General features: G+C 45.6%; 1 protein-coding gene across 2 annotated transcripts in view; it reads left to right on the top strand.

Annotated features, from left to right (window-relative positions):
- TTC28 (tetratricopeptide repeat domain 28) overlaps positions 1-16,335 on the top strand; it is a 611,240-nt gene that overhangs the window by 338,871 nt on the left and 256,034 nt on the right. The window lies entirely within an intron of this gene.

Raw genomic sequence — 16,335 nt, 5'->3', positions numbered from 1 at the left:
TACATTTTCTTTTCCAGAATAGCACCCCAGGTTGGATCCATAGGATCCAATGCATGGAGACACGCATGGAGCTATTTATAAAAAAAACAAAAAACGGACCTTTTTTTCCAGTCTCGAGCAACCCATTTAATGCCATGTTATGGGAGGATAGCTGCATTTAAATTGCTCTGAATGCTATTATTTGCCCAAACATAACTTGCTAGTCTAATAATATGGAAAAGCGACAATTTTCGTGACTACATGAAAGATCCAATTACCTGATGAACAAGCATTTCGCTCATTTATCGGGTAATCGGTGACACTTTTAGTGCACAACTACACTTCAACATGTGTCTCGCGACATTGATATCGCACCAATGTTGCGCAACAATTTTTATAATGATAGTCTATAGTGTCGCACTGCGACATGCGACATGCTGCAACTGCGATGCGACAGTTGCAGAAAATTCAATTTTGGATGTTTTTTGTGTCACTGTCATGTTGCATTCGCAGTGCAACACCATAATCTATCATTACAAAAATTGTCGCCTGACTTTGGTGCGACAAAATATCACGCGACAAATGTCGTTGTGTAGCCCTAGCCCTACACCGCCAGATCCTCGCTAACAACGCTTGTTAGTGATCTGCCTGATGTTCGGGCAGTGTAAAGGGGCCATAACATAAAAATATTTTCTTATACCATTGTTCTTTAAGCTGGGGTGACATGGTGACTTTTGGCAGCAAAACATATCTTGCGACCACAGATGTAGTCTGACACAACCAGCATCGCAAGTAATGAAAGTGAACCCACAGGTTGCTATGACGTGACAGTCAGAAGAAGTCCAGGAAGGTTGGATTTTTTTTGCAACTCAGTCATATGATGTGTTTTGCACACAAAGCTGCTATATAGCTCTAGACCAGGCATGCTCAACCTGCAGCCCTCCAGCTGTTGCAAAACTACAACTCCCATCATGCCCTGCTGTAGGCTGATGGCTGTAGGCTGTCCAGGGATGCTGGGAGCTGTAATTTTGCCACAGCTGGAAGGCCACGGGTTGGGCATCCCTGCCCTAGACCTATGATATAAGCTGTTACACAAGCTGAGCTACTCTACCAAGCAAGAACTGCTCTTTTGCCAAGATTCAGACATTGGGGGTAGGGTCGCGCGAATCGACTTCAGATGAAACATTCAAAGTCGATTCGCATAAAACTTCTTTCTAATACTGTATGGAGCAGGAGCGCCGTACAATATTATGTATTGGCTCCGATGAGCCGAAGTTATTGCTTCGCAAAGTCTCGCGAGACTTCACGCAATAACTTCATAAATTAATTTGTACTGTAAAAAAACATTTCCAGAACTAGTGTTCCTTGAAACCAAACCTGAGATCAGGAAATGTTTTTTTTTTTCTGTAGAAATTAATTTATGAAGTTATTACCCAAAGTCCCGCAAGTCTTTGCGAAGTAATAACTTCGGCTCATCTGAGCCAATACATTCTAATACTGTATTGAGCGCTCACCAGCGTACAGTATTCAAATGAAGTATTATGCGAATCGACTTTGGATGTTTCATCCGATGTGGATTCGCTCATCTCTAATTGGGGGGCCATGGCACTCATTGGATTGCAGATCAGTAACAATCGCCGGAAATTCAAACCCTACCAGTCACACATTTTCGGAATATCCTAAGAATATAGGTTTGCCTCTATTGGCATTTCTAGATTTAAAAAGGCACAAAATAAGCAAAGGCACTTTCAAAATGGTGATGGAGTGAATATAACAACGTTGAGTCAAAGTACAAGGTGACAGGTCACGATTTTTGCGCTAGAAAACTGATGGCAAAAAGTGCACGCATTATTTGCATAAAAAATTTTAAACTTTTTGTGTTTTTGACACTTTTAAGTTGGGCAGGCCCTAGCATGAAGGGTCGTGGCCTCCTATATCCCCTCTAACTTGCTATAATTTACACCAAAAACTAGTGTAAATTATAGCACAAGTCTACACCGGTTCATAGCTGGCATAGATTTCATTTTCAGGCAAAGGTGCAACAAATGTGTTAGGTGGTCCATGACTTTCAATAAATTTGTCTTATTTAAGCACACTTTGTCCTAAGGCTACTTTCACATTAGCGTTTTCAATTTCGCTATTGTGATCTGTCATAGGATCTCAATAGCGGGGGGAAAACGCTTCTGTTTTGTCCCCATTCATTGTCAATGGGGAAAAAACTCAACTGAACAAAACGGAGTGCTCCAGAATGCATTCTGTTCCATTTGGTTGTGCTCCCATCTTGGACAGAATAACGCTGAAAGCAGAGTTTTTCTGTCCGTGATGTGGTGCGGAGCAAGACGGATCCGTCATGACTCACAATGTAAGTCAATGGGGACGGATCCGTTTTCTCTGACACAATAGAAAACGGATCCGTCCCCCATTGACTTTCAATGGTGTTCATGACGGATCTGTCATGGCTATAGAAGACATAATACAACCGGATTCGTTCATGACGGATGCATGCGTTTGTATTATAGTAACGGAAGCGTTTTTGCAGATCCATGACGGATCCGTAAAAAACGCTAATGTGACAGTAGCCTAAGATAAGTATATAAAACAATGGTCTTAGTAAATTTTCCCCGGTATCTATTTGTGCACATAGAAATATTAGTAAAAAAAAAAAAAAAATGGCAGTAAAATAAAGCAACATAACACAGTGCGCAGCTGAGATTCTAGAACCAACCTGTATTGCTTGTCAGAAGTCAAGGTCTGCAGGCAGTTATGTTCCCTAGCAGGTCACAAACCATATACAAGTATAACAATTACATGGTTTGGTATCGCATTTTATTGATATGTGGGATATGATGACATTTTGTATACAAATGCAGTAATCTGATCAATAGATGGACTTCTTTCGTGTCTGGAATAGTACTCAGTCTCTGTATGTCCATATGTCGTCAGGTATCAAGGGATTTGGGAATATGGTCATTATGGTCCCTGGAGAAGTAATGTTTGCAGATAGCAATTAAGAAAGTCAGGTACCGTACCGTAACCTGAAATGACAGTGGCCTTTTCACATGTATATGTAAAGGTCTCTTCTAAGAGACACTTTCACTTAAAAAGCGTTCTACTGCATCTGACATGTGGACACTTAATGGATGTGAGGGACATGACAGCTGTCTGAAATCACTTTGGGTTATCTCTTCGACCACCACTAAGGTCCTGATATAGAACCTGCTGTGAAAAATAATTGCCTGTTTCTCTGCGTCCCCACATTAACTACACAGACAATAGACCTTCTTCCATCTCCCTGACAGGATTGGTAAATTTCCTTTTAATTGGCCAAATATGATGATCAATATTATATATTATTTACACTGCAGTGCCCGGCCACACAAGGCAATTTCCAATTCTGCTTTCACGGCACATTGTCACTGAAGTACTTTATACAGCAGATGAGATGTCTATTTGTAAAATAACGTTTTCCATCTGATTTTGACACCTACAAGCACGGCTGGAAAATACGATATGTCGGGGACATATTAGCAGATTGCACCACTCCAAAGGGCCACAAGGAGGCTTTTTTGGGTGTAGAAGAGCTGCATGCAAATGTTTACTTGGATTTTGGGTATATATTTGCCTCTTAGTTCACCTTTTACATTGCAGAGGATGAAATCCATAGTGGATATGATATATCCTATATTAATATGCTGAAGATAAATCAGTAGCATGTGTAGGACATCTAATAAAATGTCACCCACTTTGCTAATTTGCGAATCTACAACTGTGAATCCACAATGTATCCATCCTGTGTGGACAGCTAAGGCTACTTTCACACTAATGTTTCTCTTTTCCGGTATTGAGATCCGCCATAGGGTCTCAATACCGGAGAAAAACGCTTCCGTTTTGTCCCCATTCATTGTCAATGGGGACATAATGTAACTGAACAGAACAGAGTGCTCCAAAATGCATTCTGTTCCGGTTGATTGCGTTCCCATACCGGAAAGCAAACCACAGCTTTCTTTCCGTCATGGGATGCAGAGTAAAACGGATCCGGCATGACCCACAATGCAAGTCAATGGAAAACACAATAGACTTTCAATGGGGTTCATGACTGATCCGTCCAGGCTATGTTAAAGATAATACAACCGGTTCATAACGGATGCAGATGGTTGTATTATCAGTAACGGAAGCGTTTTTGCTGAACCCTGCCGGATCCAGTAAAAACGCTAGTGTGAAAGTAGCAGGAATAGAGTTTCAGCAGTACTTATGATCACACCGCTGATTCCACAAACAGAAGATTTGGGTAAAGCTCTAGAGTACCCCTTTAAGGGTCTTTTTGGGTAATACTGAAACAATGTTATGCCTAGTGCGTGGTCTGAGTGAGTAGTGCAGGCCATCCCCCAGACGTGCACAAGTCACAGTAAAAGTTTAGCGTGGTTTGCTACTTAAAATAAAACTATTGTATCCCCCTAGTGACCCCATTTATTGTCACCCACACAGTGTGCCATTAGTACAAACCCGTTTATGTAATATACACAGACCTGCGCTCCTTGGAACAGGTAGATTCCCTTTCTTTGCGGAGAGAACGCCCTCCACAGACGCCGCAATCCTCATCTTCAACCACCGAAACTCCTGCTGTTTAGTTGGAAGTGGCTCGTACTCACAAATGGCCGAAACCTCCGTGCACTCCGTCCTCAAAAGAAAAGCAGGGACACTAGAGGCTTCACGCAGACAGGTGGATAACAGCACGTGTAATGTAATGTTCACATGTCTGGTGCAGAAATGTGATACGTGAATCTAGAACTTTTGGAAATGGGTGAGTTGCAAATATGTAGTGTCTTGTACATGCGTACAATTGCCACAGTGCCCCCATTACAGATTTAGCCTTTGTAAGCTACAATTAAAGAGGCACCCTGCCACTACATCCTCCTAATAAAGGAAGCCTAAAATAATAACCACTGGCGTAATAGTGACAATTTGTATTTGTGCCTACAACAATGGAAAAGGGGGGGGGGGCCAAACTGAGCATGAAAAGCATCACCTGGACGTGTCACACACGCCCTAAACTATATATAGTACAGCTTGAGGACCCTGGGTCTAGGACAGAGAGGTCTGCATGGGTCGTCCTAGTATAGAACAGATAGAATACAGAAATCGGATGATGTAGAAAACGTTGTAAACTGCACATCAACAAGTCGTATTCACGTGGCTGTGGCTCGACAGCTGCTGTTTCTACGAGGTTCCTTAATGTGTTATCACTGTGTAAAAAGACCTTCTGCTTCAGTAAAACCCAAGCAGACGAGATTTCTCCTTGCTAAATACCGTCATATACCGCTTTTTACCATGCTCTTTCCCAAAAATGAGTGCACAATGAACCATTTGTCTGCTTTGTGTTTAATATAACAGTACATCAGAGGAGTAGGACGACACTGTCGGCAAATATACCGAGTTCCTAGGAAGTCTTCTGATGTGCATTGCTGTGATGATGGGACGCCTTACCTTATCTGTTTAGGATGTTTGCACTTGTAATTGACTTGCCCCTGGCACGCTGACTGTTCTCTTAGGCCTGAAGGGAGCCTCCGAGGGCCACGCACGGCTCTGCGCACTATTCAGATTATTGACAAGTCCCATTTAGGGATAGGGGGCAGAAGGGGGTTAAGTAGACTCTTTCTCTGTGATATATTCATGCCAGGGTTTCTTCAGATCTCCGGCTCAGAGTGATGTCAGCTTATGAATACCGCATAGGAGCTCAGTACTCAGCACCAAGCCGGCAATGAAGTGAGAGGAGCTGGGCCTTCTCCCGCTGGCCTCTCTTTTAATTAATTTATCCACTCCGCAGGTTGCTGCCAAAAGGGAAAATGAATGATTTAAAGATATGCAGACAGAAGAATTTTATACCACCTAGCATCAGCTAGCTTCCCAGAGAGATGCGCAATTATTTCTGGAAACTATTAGATCCCATTAGTCTCCAGTGTGTTCTGGGAGACCAGCCCAGATTGTGATTGTATGGGAGAATTATTTCTCTTCTCTCTCAGAGCAATGATACATCCACTTTATGACATATGCCGCACTTTAACCCCTTAAGTTTAGCTGTTCTGTACTCCCAGGTACATTGTCATTGTCCCTGCTCAGACATCATGCCTTGTCAATGCAGTGAATGGGATTTCTCAAACTATAGACTCCAAAGACAATTGGATAATGAGAGAAATCCAAGGCTTCACTCCTTGGGCCCCATACGACCCTACCTTGTGGCCTGATTCAACGGTAGAGTAAGCAAGTGCTTGAAATTATGTTTTAAAAATGGCTTAGAAAACCCATTTTATACTTCAAAAGGGAATTGTGCATTATTATGCCCCCATAGTGACCCCGCACAGTAGTTATGCCCCCTTAGTGTCTTTTAGTGCCCCCACACAGTAAAATGCCCCCCTTATTGCCCACTCACAGTACTTATCCCCCTTAGTGTTTCCACACTGTAGTTATGCCCCCTAACTGTTCTTTCACAGCAGTTATGGCTCTCTTAGTGCCCCCACACAGAAGCCATGCCCCCATAGTGCTCCCACACAGTCTTTATGCACCCTTATTGTCCCTACACTGTAGAATTCCCCCCTATTGCTCCTTCACAGTAGTTATGCCCCCTTAGTGCCCCGACACATTAGTGCTCCTCCTTATTGCCCCCACACAGTAACACCCCCTCTTTAGTGCCACCACACAGTAGCGCCCCCCTTTATTGCCTCCACACAGTCAGACTCTCCCTTAGTGCCCCCACAGTAATTCTCAACCTTAATGCCTTTGCATATTAGTGCTCCCCCATAGTGCCCCCATGTATTATTCCTCCGCCTTAGGGCACCCGCGCAGTAATGTTCTCCTTTAGTGCCCACTTCACAGTATTTTTTCCCCTTAATGCCCCCACACAGTAAGTGCTCCCTCTTAGTGCCCCTATCGCATTAGTGAAGCCCTTGTGGTATAGGTTGAATAAAAACATTAATACTCACCTAGCTCCATTCCCCCGATGAATGGTGCATATCCCACTCTCTCCAGAAAGGGTGATGCAGTGACATCATTGCACCTGCTGAAATGAGAAAGCTCACTTGCTAGACAGATCAGAGAATGATCTCGGCCCGCATGCCCTTCTATTCAGCCCAGCAGGTATGATGATGTCGCTCTATCATTTCTACTGGGGAGAGTACGGTGGGGAATGAGGCACAGGCTGTACTGGAGTACGGTGGGGAATGAGGCACAGGCTGTACTGGATGACAGACAGCTATACCGGCCCTGTAGCAGCCTGCAAAATACAAATACCTTCTGTGTCCATTCCTCATTTTTCTCAACCCCATCAATAGAAGGTGCTGTATTCATCCTCAATATGGACAAGGATAGGACATGTTCTATAATATGCAGATGTGTGCATGGCCCCATAGAAATGAATGGGTTAGAGTGCAGATGGATAAAAAATACAGTCGGCTACACGAAGCCTAAGGATTAATTTTCCCTGTGATAGTACTGCAGGGAAATTGAACACTTGCAGCCAGTTTTCCCTGCAAATTACAGCTGATTGGTAGATTTTACAACAAGGGAATATTTTGTGATCGGCTTTTTGTCAAGTTTTGTCAACAAATATGATCAAGAATGGCTTAAATTTTTATTTTTGGCTGCCATGAAATGTACTTTCTGTAATGATACATTCCCCATTCATATGTAACAAGCACTAGAATGAACTTCACAAATATTGGCTCAAATTGTGGATTTTTGGTATCTTAGTTCTGGTTTCTCTGTGTAATAATTCCTTTATGTTGGTAAACAGTATTCTGAAATGTTTAATAACCATATGCTATATACCGCAGTGTATACAATAGTGATTAGTGTTAAGTGAAGCATTCAAAGCGAAATTCTGTCTGAAGTTTAGGAAAACTTTGATTTGCAACGAATCCGAATTTCCTTGCGCTTTGTGGTAACAAATCCGTTTTTCCTAAAATGAAAGCTGCACGTGTTGCAAAGTGAAAGTAAGAAGACCGGGAACGTAAGATCACCCATAATGCTGTGCAGCCAGCCAATCTGCAGATATCCATCCCCTGTGATGTCACAGCCCTATAAAACCCTCCTCCTGCACAGGGAGACTGCAGGGAGAGTGTTACGCCGAGTCCATCACATTCTAGTGCACCAATATTCTGAGATAATCCATTATTTTAGTCATACAGTTAGTTGCTATATATAATACTGACATTCAGAGTTAATCCGTTATTATAGTCATGAGTTACTGTGCCTCAGCTTTAAAGGCAGGTGTAATATATGGCAGTGTGCATCACTGTCACAACCAGACAGCTGAGAAGCTCTGACAGAGGCCTTTCAGAACCTCCTCTTTGAGTTTCTGTGTTGTGGTATTCAGCTCCTCATCTCCTTAGCCTCTCTCAGCTGTCATGTGTTGGACTAATTGCTTCCCTTTAAATTCTTCCTCAGAAGGCTTTTCTGGGCGGCTTATATTTCTTCCTGGAGTATGTGTGCATGCCCATCTGGTTCTCCTCTCCTCTACAAAGTTAAGTGTTATACTGTTATCTGTTATTTTCTGTTTGCTGGATCCCAGGTGACCCTGACTCCCTCCGTGTCTGGTGTAGGGAGCCGGTGGTCGTGTCCCCTCACTATTGTAGGGTGCTCAGGGGTTATATAGTCAAGGTACGTGGATATGCATACCTCCACCATTCGGATCTATGCATAGGCTAAGCAGCCAGGGAAAGTGCCAGGTCTTCTACAGGGGTCTCCCTTTTGTTCCTTAGCTGTTGGATCCAGCGAGTCATTTATGCATGTTGTTTTGCCTTGTTACCTGTACACATTCCATGACATTATAAGCCGCCAAAACCGTCTTAAGCATGGATCCGGTTTCACTTTTGGCTGAACGCTTCCAGGGTCTTTCATTGGAGGTAGCTGACCTCCGTAAGACTTTTTCTCAGCTTCAAGTGACCGGTTCAGCTTGCGTTCATGGAGCTTGTTCTGAGCCTAAGATCTCGCTCCCGGATACGTTCTCCGGGGGTAGTGAGAATTTTGTGCGTTTTAGAGAGGCTTGCAAACTCCATTTTCGCCTTCTTCCCCTTTCCTCTGGAGATGAGGAACGGAGGGTGGGGATCATTATATCGCTGCTCAGAGGTAACGCTCAGTCCTGGGCCTTTTCGCTGCCGGAGGGGGCACGGCCTCTCCGTTCAGTGGATGAATTCTTTTTAGCCCTGGGTCAGATATATGATGATCCGGATCGTATTGCTCTGGCGGAGTCTAGACTACGTCTCTTATGCCAGGGTAAACAATCCGCAGAAATATACTGCTCAGAATTTCGGAGATGGGCAGCTGATACTGGTTGGAATGATGCTGCACTCCGAAGTCAATTTTGCCATGGTCTTTCAGAGGGATTGAAAGATGCATTTGCCTTTCATGAAAGGCCTATTTCTTTGGACTCTGCTATGTCTCAGGCCGTTCGTATTGACAGGCGTCTTAGAGAGAGAGGAGAGATCTCTCCTTCATGTCATACTCGGTCCCAGGACTGTGCAGCGGTCCCATTCTGTGCGCAGGGGTCTCAGTCGCTGTCAGCCCCTTCTGAGCAGGAGCCCATGCAGCTGGGGTTGATTGCTTCTGACAATAGAAGATTCAGCCCGCATGGGACGGTTTGTTTTTGTTGTGGAGGTATTAATCATTTGGCAAATATTTGTCCCTCTAGGAGATTCAGGCAGTTCTCTGGGTATAATAAAGAAACAAAGAGGAAAAAATCTTTGAAAAATGTTCCGTCTGTTACTATTGGCAGGGTTGAGGCGGAAATTGAAGGTTTTCCGTTTGCTTGTAGTTCCCGTTTTGTCCTGCCGGCTAGGGTGGCGCTAGAGAGCAAGAACATTTTTTGCGAGATTTTTGTGGATAGTGGAGCAGCGGTCAATCTCATTGATAATCAATTTGCGATAACTCATGATTTCCAGGTGTGCGCTTTGAGAAAGGATATTCCTGTTTTTGCTATCGATTCCGCTCCACTTTCTCAGAAATCATTAAAGGGCATAGTTCACAATATCCGTTTGATTGTGAGTGATGCTCATGTTGAGGATGTGTCATGTTTCGTCCTTAGCGGTTTGCCCACCCCTCTGGTGTTGGGGCTGCCCTGGCTCACTAAGCATAACCCCACCATTGATTGGCAAGCGAAGCAAATAAATGGTTGGAGTGACTTTTGCAGAGAGAATTGCCTCATGACATCTGTTTCTGAGGTTGCTACTAAGACTATACCATCTTTTCTCTCTGAATTTTCGGATGTCTTCTCTGAGAGTGGAGTTCAGGATTTGCCCCCGCACAGGGAGTACGATTGCCCTATTAATCTCATCCCAGATGCCAAGCTGCCTAAATCTCGTTTATACAATCTTTCCCAACCTGAGAGGATCGCTATGCGTGCTTATATCTCTGAGAGTCTGAGAAAGGGACACATACGACCCTCGAAGTCACCTGTTGCCGCTGGTTTTTTCTTTGTTAAGAAAAAAGATGGTTCTTTAAGACCTTGTCTGGATTTCAGGGAGCTGAACAATATCACAATTCGTGACCCTTATCCGCTTCCTCTGATCCCGGACCTATTTAACCAGGTTGTTGGGGCTAAAGTCTTTTCCAAATTAGATTTAAGAGGGGCATACAACCTGGTCAGGGTCAGAGAAGGGGACGAATGGAAGACGGCCTTCAATACCCCTGAGGGCCATTTTGAAAACTTGGTTATGCCTTTTGGTTTGATGAATGCCCCAGCCGTTTTTCAGCATTTCGTGAACAGCATTTTTTATCATTTGATGGGAAAATTTGTATTGGTGTATTTGGATGACATTTAGATTTTTTCTCCCGATTTCCAAACTTATAAGGAACATTTACGTCAGGTCTTGCTCATTCTGCGGGAGAATAAATTATATGCGAAACTGGAAAAATGTGTGTTTGCGGTTCCAGAAATTCAATTTCTGGGGTTTCTTCTCTCCGCTTCTGGTTTTCGCATGGACCCCGAGAAGGTCCGCGCTGTGCTTGAGTGGGAGCTTCCTGAGAATCAAAAGGCGCTGATGCGTTTTTTGGGCTTTGCCAATTATTACAGGAAGTTCATTTTGAATTATTCTTCTATTGTTAAACCACTCACTGATATGACCAGAAAGGGGGTAGATTTTTCTTCTTGGTCAGTAGAGGCGCGTAAGGCTTTTTCTGATATCAAGGAGAGTTTTGCTTCCGCTCCCATCTTGGTGCAACCTGATGTTTCGTTACCCTTCATAGTTGAGGTTGATGCTTCTGAGGTGGGTGTGGGGGCGGTCTTGTCTCAGGGTTCCTCTCCTGCCAATTGGCGACCGTGTGCCTTTTTCTCAAGAAAACTCTCCTCCGCAGAGAGAAATTACGATGTGGGAGATAGGGAATTGTTGGCCATCAAGTTGGCTTTTGAGGAATGGCGCCATTGGCTAGAGGGAGCCAGACACCCTATTACCGTATTTACTGACCATAAAAATCTGGCCTACTTGGAGTCAGCCAAGCGTCTGAACCCGAGACAGGCCAGATGGTCGTTGTTCTTTTCTAGGTTTAATTTTGTTGTCACGTTCCGCCCTGGAGTTAAGAATGTGAAGGCAGATGCCCTGTCACGTTGTTTTCCGGGAGGCGGGAATTTTGAAGACCCGGGTCCCATTTTGGCTGAAGGAGTGGTGGTCTCTGCTCTTTTTCCTGAATTGGAGGCAGAGGTGCAGGCAGCCCAGTCAGAGGCTCCTGATCTTTGTCCTCCTGGGAGGTTGTTTGTGCCTCTCGCTTTAAGACACAAGATTTTTAAAGAACACCACGATACGGTCCTTGCTGGGCACCCGGGGGTAAGAGCCACACTGGATCTCATCGCTCGGAGATTCTGGTGGCCTGCGCTTCGTAAGTCGGTTGAGGGTTTTGTGGCAGCCTGCGAGACTTGCGCTTGTGCCAAAGTCCCTCATTCACGGCCATCAGGTCCTCTCCTTCCCTTACCCATTCCTTCCCGTCCTTGGACACATCTGTCCATGGACTTCATAACGGACCTGCCTCGTTCCTCGGGGAAGACTGTGATTCTGGTGGTGGTGGACCGTTTTAGCAAAATGGTGCATTTCATCCCTTTTCCTGGTTTGCCCAATGCTAAGACGCTGGCGCAGGCATTTGTTGATCACATTGTCAAATTGCACGGTATTCCTTCAGACATAGTCTATGATAGGGGCACGCAGTTTGTTTCCAGATTCTGGAAGGCTTTCTGTTCTCGCTTGGGGGTTCGGTTGTCATTCTCTTCTGCTTTCCACCCGCAGTCGAATGGTCAGACAGAGCGCGTCAATCAGAATCTGGAGACATATCTGCGTTGTTTTGTGGCGGAGAATCAAGAGGATTGGTGTTCTTTTTTGTCCCTTGCTGAGTTTGCTTTAAATAACCGTCGTCAGGAGTCCTCTGATAAGTCACCATTTTTAGGTGCATATGGGTTTCATCCACAGTTTGGGACTTTCTCGGGAGAGGGGTCTTCTGGTTTACCTGATGAGGACAGATTCTCCTCGTCTTTGTCATCTATTTGGCAAAAGATTCAAGATAATCTAAAGAGCATGAGTGAGAGATATAAGCGTGTGGCTGATAAGAGACGTGTGCTTGGTCCGGACCTGAATGTTGGTGATCTGGTGTGGTTGTCTACCAAGAATATCAAATTGAAGGTTCCCTCCTGGAAGTTGGGTCCTAGGTTTATTGGGCCTTACAAAATCCTGTCTGTCATCAATCCTGTTGCATACCGTCTTGATCTTCCTCAGACTTGGAAGATCCATAATGTTTTTCATAAGTCCTTATTGAAACCTTATGTTCAACCCATTGTACCCTCGCCTTTGCCTCCTCCTCCGATTATGGTTGATGGGAATCTTGAATTTCAGGTCTCTGGGATTGTGGATTCTCGTCTTGTCCGCGGTTCTCTTCAGTACCTTGTTCACTGGGAGGGGTATGGTCCTGAGGAGAGGATGTGGGTCCCAGTGACGGACATTAAAGCCTCTCGTCTCATCAGGGCTTTCCATAGGTCCCATCCTGAGAAGGTGGGTTCTGAGTGTCCGGAGTCCACTCGTAGAGGGAGGGGTACTGTCACAACCAGACAGCTGAGAAGCTCTGACAGAGGCCTTTCAGAACCTCCTCTTTGAGTTTCTGTGTTGTGGTATTCAGCTCCTCCTCTCCTTAGCCTCTCTCAGCTGTCATGTGTTGGACTAATTGCTTCCATTTAAATTCTTCCCCAGAAGGCTTTTCTGGGCGGCTTATATTTCTTCCTGGAGTATGTGTGCATGCCCATCTGGTTCTCCTCTCCTCTACAAAGTTAAGTGTTAAACTGTTATCTGTTATTTTCTGTTTGCTGGATCCCAGGTGACCCTGACTCCCTCCGTGTCTGGTGTAGGGAGCCGGTGGTCGTGTCCCCTCACTATTGTAGGGTGCTCAGGGGTTATATAGTCAAGGTACGTGGATATGCATACCTCCACCATTCGGATCTATGCATAGGCTAAGCAGCCAGGGAAAGTGCCAGGTCTTCTACAGGGGTCTCCCTTTTGTTCCTTAGCTGTTGGATCCAGCGAGTCATTTATGCATGTTGTTTTGCCTTGTTACCTGTACACATTCCATGACAATCACGTTCTAGAGCACCAACATTCGGAGATAATCCATTATTTTAGTCATACAGTTAGTTGCTATATATCGCCGTGTGCATCACGTTCTAGTGCACTGACATTTAGAGTTAATCCGTTATTTTAGTCATGAGTTACTGAGTTACTGTTATTTTAGTAACACAGTTAGGCCTCGTCCACACTTCCGTTTTTCACAGACGTGTGATGCCCACATTTTTCATGGACAACATACGTACCAATTGATTTGAATGTGTCTGTTCACACATCTGTATTTTTTTACTGACCATGGGTCAGTAAAAAAAAATCACAGAGACATGAACTACTTTGGTCTGTGATGCGGACCAAACATGCTCATTAAAGTCTGCGGGTCTGTGGAAATCACAAACACAACACGGATAGCATCCATGGTGCGTCCGTTTTTCACGGAAGACAGATAAAAAATGCTCTTTAAATTAATTTTCAGCTGATCAATGTAGGTGGATTACGGATGACACACGGAGGGTAAACACAGACACATGGACCATCCACGGATCCTTCGCGGTCCTCTTCACGGATTAAATAAGGATACTTTTTTCACTACCTAATACTGACACGGAAATGTCAATGAGGCCTTACTGTACACTATGGCCAACAGACAGTTGCCTGGGCCCTCCAAAGGAACGGGCAGTGGCAAAAATGTCGCTGTAGCCGGCACAAGTGGAAGGCTGAAAAGTCAGCCTGAATTTGTGGGAGGGGCATATTACCTTCTTAAGCCCCAGCCCCCAGCTCCTCAGGGCGCTTCTGTTCACATTCTGGATAGGGAGTCGCCTGCTCTGGTGCTGCATCTGTGCATGTCGTGAGTAGCTTTCATCTGGTTCGGTTCGGTTCGTTTGGTTTCATTGTCATACACTGCCGTCACGTCTTCAGGAGAGGTAATTTTGCGCAAACAATGCGCCACAAGGGCTCCATCAGCCACGGTCACATACTCCCGGCTCCCAGAGTTGGCATGCGTTCCAGCGTGGAACGCATGCCAATTTCATGTCCGCACCAAATTGCTTCTTGTCTCCTTCCTTGGTTCCCTCCCTGTTTTCCCCTCCAACTTCCTCCCGAGACAGCAGGGGGGGCAGGGTCTGGCCCGCAGATCCCCCTCTCCACACGGCCTCCCCGTCCTCACCTCAGGCCCCACTGCAGGCCGGCGTGCGTTCCAGCGTGGAGCGCACGCCGGAAATCCTCCGCAAGGCATGGGCCGGGTCACGTGGTCGGCGTGCGTTCCGGCTTGGAGCGCACGCCGGAGTCCCTCGGCCGGGCCTGGGCCTGGTCGCGTGTGCGGCGTGCGTTCCAGAGCGCACGCCGGAGTGCTTCTGTCAGGCCTGGGCCCATAAATGTACATCAGAAACCCTGTCAAAGTTAAAATCACTATGCACCATGACACTTTTGTTAAGGGAATTAAGCTCTAATTGTTGGGTCATTTTTCCTGTGGATCCTTCTTCATGATAGACAGGCTATCAGCAGATGTTTGTTATAGTATATATATTCATAGTGTAGAATGATGTCACAGAAGCTTGTGTCTATACTGCTGAAATCTGGATCCTGGTGAATATATTTGATTGTATTTAGTGTTCCCATTAGGTCTACGGCCAAAGCAGGGGTATCTAGCCCCCGGGCAACGTCAGGCCATGCCCTCAAAAAAAAAAAAAAAAAAAAAAATAATAATTTTTTTTTAAAAAATATATATAAAAAAAGAAAAAAAAAAAAAAGAGAAACTTTAATTTTTTTTTTTTTTTTTATTGTATAAAGAAATTTAAATATATCTACAAGTTAATCGGTAGGTTCCAATCTCCAGCCATTTCATACGCACTCCCGCCGTGCGGGAGCGAGGCAGTCATCCTTGGTTCCTCATTCCGCTGGGCTGGAAGGGACCAGGTTAGCACGGGTTAAAAAAAAAAAAAAAAAAAAAAACTCGGGGGTCTCACCACAAGTAGTCCAGGCCATCATTACTCGCCATACCCATTCAGCGGTCACCATACGCTCACCGCAGTCTTCTACTCTATGGGCGACAGTGCCACATGTTATATGTCTATGCTTCACGTGATATACTGCTGTCTCATCTACTACCTACTTCTGTCTCCTGGCTCGCCAGGCTCATACCTACCTCTGCCTCCTGGATCGCCCAGGCACGCACCTACCTCTGTCTCCTGGTTAGTCCAGGCTCACACCTACCTCTACCTCCTGGCTCCCCAGGCTCATACCTACTTCTGCCTCCTGGATCGCCCAGGCACGCACCTACCTCTGCCTCCTGGATCGCCCAGGCATGCACCTACCTCTGCCTCCTGGATCGCCCAGGCACGCACCTACCTCTGCCTCCTGGATCGCCCAGGCACGCACCTACCTCTGCCTCCTGGATCGCCCAGGCACGCACCTACCTCTGCCTCCTGGGTCGTCCAGGCTCATACCTACCTCTGTCTCCTGGTTCCCCAGGTTCATACCTACCTCTGCCTCCTGGATCGCCCAGGCACGCACCTTCTTCTGTCTCCTGGTTCGTCCAGGCTCATACCTACCTCTGCCTCCTGGATCGCCCAGGCACGCACCTTCTTCTGTCTCCTGGTTCGTCCAGGCTCATACCTACCTCTGCCTCCTGGATCACCCAGGCTCGCACCTTCTTCTGTCTCCTGGTTCGCCCAGGCTCATACCTACCTCTGCCTCCTGGATCGCCCAGGCTCACACCTACCTGTCTCCTGGTTCACCCAGGCCTGTCATCCTCCCCGAAAGGTGTAGGTAAGCGCCT

The sequence above is a fragment of the Bufo gargarizans genome, chromosome 1, assembly GCF_014858855.1.
Source record: "Bufo gargarizans isolate SCDJY-AF-19 chromosome 1, ASM1485885v1, whole genome shotgun sequence".
NCBI classification, from domain to species: Eukaryota; Metazoa; Chordata; class Amphibia; order Anura; family Bufonidae; genus Bufo; species Bufo gargarizans.
Note: the sequence above shows the minus strand (reverse complement) of the source record. Positions and strands in the feature narration are given on the sequence as shown.